The sequence below is a fragment of the Megascapheus bottae genome, chromosome 6 (genome assembly GCF_031878675.1).
Source record: "Megascapheus bottae isolate mThoBot1 chromosome 6, mThoBot2.hap1, whole genome shotgun sequence".
Classification (NCBI taxonomy): Eukaryota; Metazoa; Chordata; class Mammalia; order Rodentia; family Geomyidae; genus Megascapheus; species Megascapheus bottae.
The window spans coordinates 71,609,684-71,615,910 of NC_143514.1; positions in this window are offsets into that span (position 1 = coordinate 71,609,684).

A 6,227-nucleotide genomic window follows, 5' to 3' on the forward strand; every position below is an offset into this window, starting at 1 on the left:
CACACACACACGCACACACACACACACACACACGCACGCACACACACACGCACGCACGCACACACACACGCATGCTCTTAAAGGTCGGCTCTTGAACTCAGTATCTAAACATCAAGGCCCAGATTCAGAATGCAGGTTCAGGCCTGAACAAACTTCTCTAAGCCTGGTGGTTTGTGTGACCTGGGGTTTAGCTCCCTCACAGGCAAGCCTACACCAAACTCTCTGCTCATTGTTTATCCAAGAAGGCCAAAACCAAGTAAGATGCTGGAGCTGCATCTGAATATGGGGAGAATCCTGGGAATTCTGGCTTTGATATGGATGAAAGTTGAGCTGACCAAGGGTTCCCACAGGTGCCCCGTTGAGTCCGCTGCCCCTCTAATGGACTTGGTTCAGCTGCCTGTTTGGCATCAAGGAAAAATACAGCCCCTCACTGGCAGAGCCAAACCTGGACACAGGGAGTGATGGATGCCCCCTTTGGGGCCGGTATGGAGCCACCCTCCAGGGAGTTCAGGCTGCTTGCTGGTCCGATGGGCACTGTCCCAGAAAGGAAGAAGTTAGTGGTGTGTGCCCAATCACAGGCTTCCCTTCCTGCCTGCCTGCCTCCTGCCTGCCAGGGAGTTCCTGGAAGCTGGTCCTCCAGGGTTTCTGAATGCTGTGACCTAGGTGAATGCAACCACATTCTAGGAACTGTTGCCGAACCATCCTGCCTCTACTGCCCAGGACAAAGAATCGACAGCCACAGGAAATGGGAGCTTCCCTGCACATGCCAGGCTCCAAGCTGACTCAAAGGAAGAACTGAAACAGGTTTGACAGAGCCCATACTCTTGGGCATACAGGAGCCTTGGAAACGGGCCATAAGATCTATGTCCTGGCCAAGCTACTCTCTATTTTTGCTCCAAGGCAAAAGTGATCCCTCTGAGGCCTAGAGCTGGATAAACCCCAGCTCTGGATGCTGCTACCCCTGCTCTGCAGTCCCACCTCGTCCTCTCATTTTTATACAAGGCTCCTTGCCATTGTGACAACCTATGACATAGTCTGATGCACGATAAAATGATTATTTCTTTATCTGGCAATTGTGGCAGTGACTTTATTATTTTTGCTAGAACAGGAAAAGGATTTTAAAAAGGCAACGAGTACTTACTAAATATATTCCTATAAAACACTATTACCTCTGTACACTGGCTCATACCTATAATCCTAGGTACTCAAGAGGCAGAGATCTGAAGACTGCACTTTGATGTCAACCCAGCCAGCAAAGTCCATAAGACTCTCCAATTAACCACCAAAAAGCAGTAAGTGGGCCTGTGGCTCAAATGGCAAGCACCAGCCTTGAACAAAAAGAGGTCAGAGACAGCTCTGGAACAGCATAAAAACAAAATATGCAGAATTATTACCAAGCACATTCTAGACAAGGGGACCTGTTTTGCCTTGTTTCTTTTGAACTGGGTTGAGGCCCATGGTACCACATAGCTGCTCTTTGAAATTCCCCCATTAACACACAGCTGTTCTGTTTTTCTGAGCTAACATGACCAGCTATTTCAACCTTGGCCTTTCCAGGCGTGCTGATGTGGAAAGGAAGGTCTGGTAAAGTGGGTGTCAACAAAGGAAGTTGGAGACAATGGAAAAGAACTAAGTTGTGTCCTGGGTCAAAGGAATCAAGGTCTATAGCTGGTGGTATAAATAAGAACTAGCCAGAATAAGGACTTGGGAGAGAGAACTTTCTTTCTTTCCTTTCTTTTCTCCTTTCTTTCTTTCTTTCTTTCTTTCTTTCTTTCTTTCTTTCTTTCTTTCTTTCTTTCTTTCTGCCAGTCCTGGGGGCTCAGACTCAGGGTCTACACACTGTCCTTGGATACTTTTTGCTCAAGGCTAGTGCTGTGCCACTTGAGCCACAGCACCACTTCTGACTTTTTCTGTGTATGCAGTACCAAGGAGTCAAACCCAGGGATTCGTGCATGCTAGGTGAACACTAGGCTATGCTTCCTGCCTGGGTAGAAAACTTTTTACCCAGCAAAAGCCCCAGCCTAGGCTCTCTGTTGAAGCTGAAGAGATCCAGAGTGGCTTCTATCCCCAGGAGCCCTCCTATTTGATGAGCTCCCTTGTGTGACCCACCCACATCACAGATAGTACATAGAAGTCCAGGAGCAGTTAAGACTGTGCTTGTCTTTCCAGATACTCAGTGAGTGACAGGAAAGCTGGAAGAAAATGCTCTCAGGACAGCAGGGCACATGTGCTTTTCTGTGGACATGGTGGGAGGTAGCCTTCATAAGGGCTGGTAGAAAAGAATACTCCATGTTCCAGACAGGGCCAAAGGTGGCAAGGTGAGGAAGGTGGCACCAAGAAGTGAAGGTGTCTGTGCTAGATCTTTCTCTTTCTCTCTCTCTCTCTCTCTCTCTCTCTCTCTCTCTCTCTCTCTCTCTCTCTCTCTCTCTCTTTCTTTCTTTCTTTCTGACAGTTGTGGGGCTTGAACTCAGGGCCTGAGTGCTGTCTCTGGGCTTTTTTTGCTTAAGGCTAGTCCTTTACCACTTTAACCCACAGCACCACTTCTGGTTTTCCGGTGGTTAATTGTAGTTGAGTCTCACAGACTTTTCTGCCCAGGCTGGTTTTGAACCATGATTCTCAGATCTCAGCCTCCTGAGCAGCTAGGAATGTAGGCAAAGGCCATCAGCACACAGCTAGTGCTAGCATTTTCCAGATCTCAAAGAGGTCTCAGATGTTAGCTAGATGCTAACATCTAAAGTGGCATTGTGGCTAAAGGGGTAAGGCAGTAGCCTTGAACTGAAGAGCTCAGGGACAATGCCCAGGCCCAGAGTTCAAGTCCCACAAATGACCCTCCCCCTAAAAAAAAAAAAAAGAAAAAAAGAAAAGGTCTCAAATGTTGAAATCAGACTTGGGTTTTAATCCTACCCAATACTGTCAACCCTCACTTGTTGATCCTCCTCTAATTCATTTGTGACTTCTCTGGAACTTGTCTATCCATCTGTAGGGGCTTTCCCAACCACATGCTCCAAACGGGACTAAATACTAAAAAAAAAAATTTCTTGGGGGTATTTACATAACAGTAAAGCTAAACAAATGGCAACCTTTATTGCAGCAGTTTTGGTTGCTATCAGATGAAAGGACTAGAAGGGATGAAATGGTGGGAGCCTGGCAAAGACAGTGTGGGACAGGCGAGGAGCTGAAGCAGACACCTGGCTTTGGCCCCAACTCAGAAGAAGCAGGTCAATCTAGAAGAGTCCCAGGTAACTGACTCACTGAGGCTAGAATAGCCAGAACAGCAAGGCTAGGGCAGCACTGGCCCCGGCACCAGCTGGAAGGGTTGACCTTCCAGTTGCCCTCAAGTTGGGCAGTGGGCAAAGAACAGGGCCAAGGAATGAAACAGAAGTGGAGCAGGGATGGTTTTCAGCACCCAGGCCGGGTTGGTGGCTGAAAGGCTGTGTCTAGACTCCACCCTGGCACCTGCCCTGGGAGCTCAGTCCTGAAGGTCTCTGGGAGAGGTGTGAACATGCAGAGATAAAGTAGACCTTCCTCTCAGCCTCTTCCTGAGGACATGCAGTCCGTGGGAAATTCAGGGCACCCAAGACAGGCCTAAGGTCAGCTCTGGGCTGCGCAAGGGCAAGAACACAGGAACACCAGGAGAAGGAAGTGAGCAAAATAGGCAACTGACTGGAGCTAGGAAGGGCTACAAAGTCAGTGGGGAAAAGACAGTGGGGGAGGACATGCAGACAGTTGAGAGAAAGACACCGGAAGGACCAGTGGGCAATAGCTGAGGTGAGGTACCCAGCTGTTTCTGAGTAAGAGGAGAAAGTGGCAGACTTCAGGCCTCATAGTCAAAAGGGGAGTGGGAGGTGTCTAAAAATATGGGGGTGGGGAGAGTGGCCTGGTCCAGGCAATGACTTCATAGGCATCTCCCTTCATTCCTTCCTAAGCTGTCAATCCTGGTGACCCCCTACCCACATCTCAAGAGTCTAAGCCAAGCAGGCGCTGACAGGGGAAAGAGGGGGCCTTCTGGGCCAGGCCCCTAAGGCTGGCAAGATGCCTGCTCAGGGAGGAGGGGACTAGAATCCCAGCCGTTGTCAGCATCACCGGCCAGCACTTCGGAGGCAATTAGCAGCCCAGCTGAGCTAATCCCCCGCCTGGTGAGGCCAACACAAACAGGACCAGGCCGGGTGCACACTCGCCTCCCTGTTTGCAGAGGGGCCCGGTGGTCCGCCAAGAACAACAGCAGTAACCCAGGGCCTTCTCTAGGTTAAGAGCAGGACCAGGGCTTTGCTGAAGGGCTGGCAGTGCCCAACAGAGCATGCTCTGGCCAGGAGCCCTGTCTGCTCGAGAAAGGCAGCCACTGTTCCCAAGCCTTGGGCCAGCCAGGAAGAATCTGGACATAAGGAGCTATGCATTCTGTTCCATACTCTGCACCCACTCCACCCATGCCACCTGTGAGGGAGAAGGCCCAGCTTAGGCCTGGGCCACCTTGACCAGCAAAACAACGATGGCCAGGAGAGGCTGAGAGCCAATTCAGACCTGGGTTCCACTCTCAAGGAGTTCACTGTCTACTGAGGGGATAGGAACTAAATCTAAGGCCTACCCATCAGACCTGGTAGGGCTCAAGTAGAGTCCCCATAACAAAAAAGGCCAAGGGTTATACAAGAGAAGAGACAAACTGAGGTCTACACGTTGACATATGGGGGAGGTGGTGCCAAGGAGGGCAGAAGGGACCAAGGATAGGCTTTGTCACAAACTAGCCCCTGACCAGGAAGTGGCAACTCTCAGGGCTTGGTAAGTTCAGATGGGCCAGCTCTAGGAGAGCCCAGGCTACAGACAAGGCCTTCTCATCACCCGCTGCTTCTGGGTTCCAGATCCATTTCATCAGCCCTAGCTAGGCCTAGGAATGCTTCTTTGAAAGCCAAATTCTACCCTGGAGGCTGGCGGCGGGGGTCATCTACACAGGGACCCCCTTCTTTGCACACTCTTAGCCCTCAGTCCTTGCTAGTAACAAAGGGTACAAATAGACTGTGTAGCAACTGTACCCTGAATGGGATAGGTACAGCCAGGACATGTCTCTGATGGTCCATGCTCAATGCTGCCCTATCTGTAGAGCACTTCATCAAGTGTAGGTCAGGCCCACTCTAAGGCACTTAGCAGCATTATTTCGGGTGGTAGGCATGAGCTAATGGCTGGACGTAGTGTTTATTTCCTGGTGGGTAAGATGGCTGAGTGCCAGGTGTATGATTTATCTGCACTTTGGGATGAGGCTGGAAAGACTTCCTAAAGGATGGAGGATTCTGGTCAGGATGCAGTGTCACTAGAGCCCACAAGTCTCTACTTCCCTCATCTACCTTTGATGGTTCCTGATGAGAGGAGCCTGCCAGCCTTGAGTTGTCCCCTCCCAGCAAAGTAGCAGAATCTATCCCTGGCTGGGCAGGGCTGAGCTGCTCACTCGCCCTGCCTAGGACGCATAGTTGCTCTGCACACAGCTTTCTCTTTAGGTAGAGGGTGTGAGGGAAGCTGGAGTTGCACTGGTAGTGCTGACAAAGGCATAGTAGAAAATAGCATCTATCCCCATATCCCCTCTCCCACCCCAAGACTGGTATGGTGAACACTAGGCCCAGCTCTAAAGCCTGACAGAGGGATTGTCAGGTTCCTGCCCACAGTTGAAACCACTCTGGCTTTAGAGCATCCAGCCTGACCCAAGGAACAGAGGAGGCGATTAGTCCTTTCCCCTTCAGGTTAGCCAAATGGAAGAATTTTTCAAGAGATCTTTTTCTAGGAAACTGAAGGAAAACAAACAGATCATAAAGCACATGGCAACAAGCAATCCCTCAACCAGCCTTTAACCAGCACAAAACAGGGGCCTTCAAGATAGATGCTCATTTCCTCACCCTCCTCAGGAAGCCTCTTTCTGTCTTGGACAGAAGCTGGAACCACCTGGGGGCTTCAGGAATGGGTGATGCTTATTGAGGCCAGGACAGGACATGTGGCTGTCCTCCTGATTCATCAAAGAGCTAGGACGGATCCAGAGATCAAGATGTGGGGCTGCTACAAATTCAGGCTGCTCCAATGCAGAAAGAGGGAGGCTGAGAGAAGGGGAGTACAATCCTTCAAATCAGAAGGGGACCTCGGTGGGAGAGCTAAAGCTGCACAGATTTGAGTGGCACCCTTCCCTGCCAGGTGGCCTCAGATAGGTTACCCTGCTGGAGCTCCATCTACAGTGTCTTGAGACTCCCCCGAGA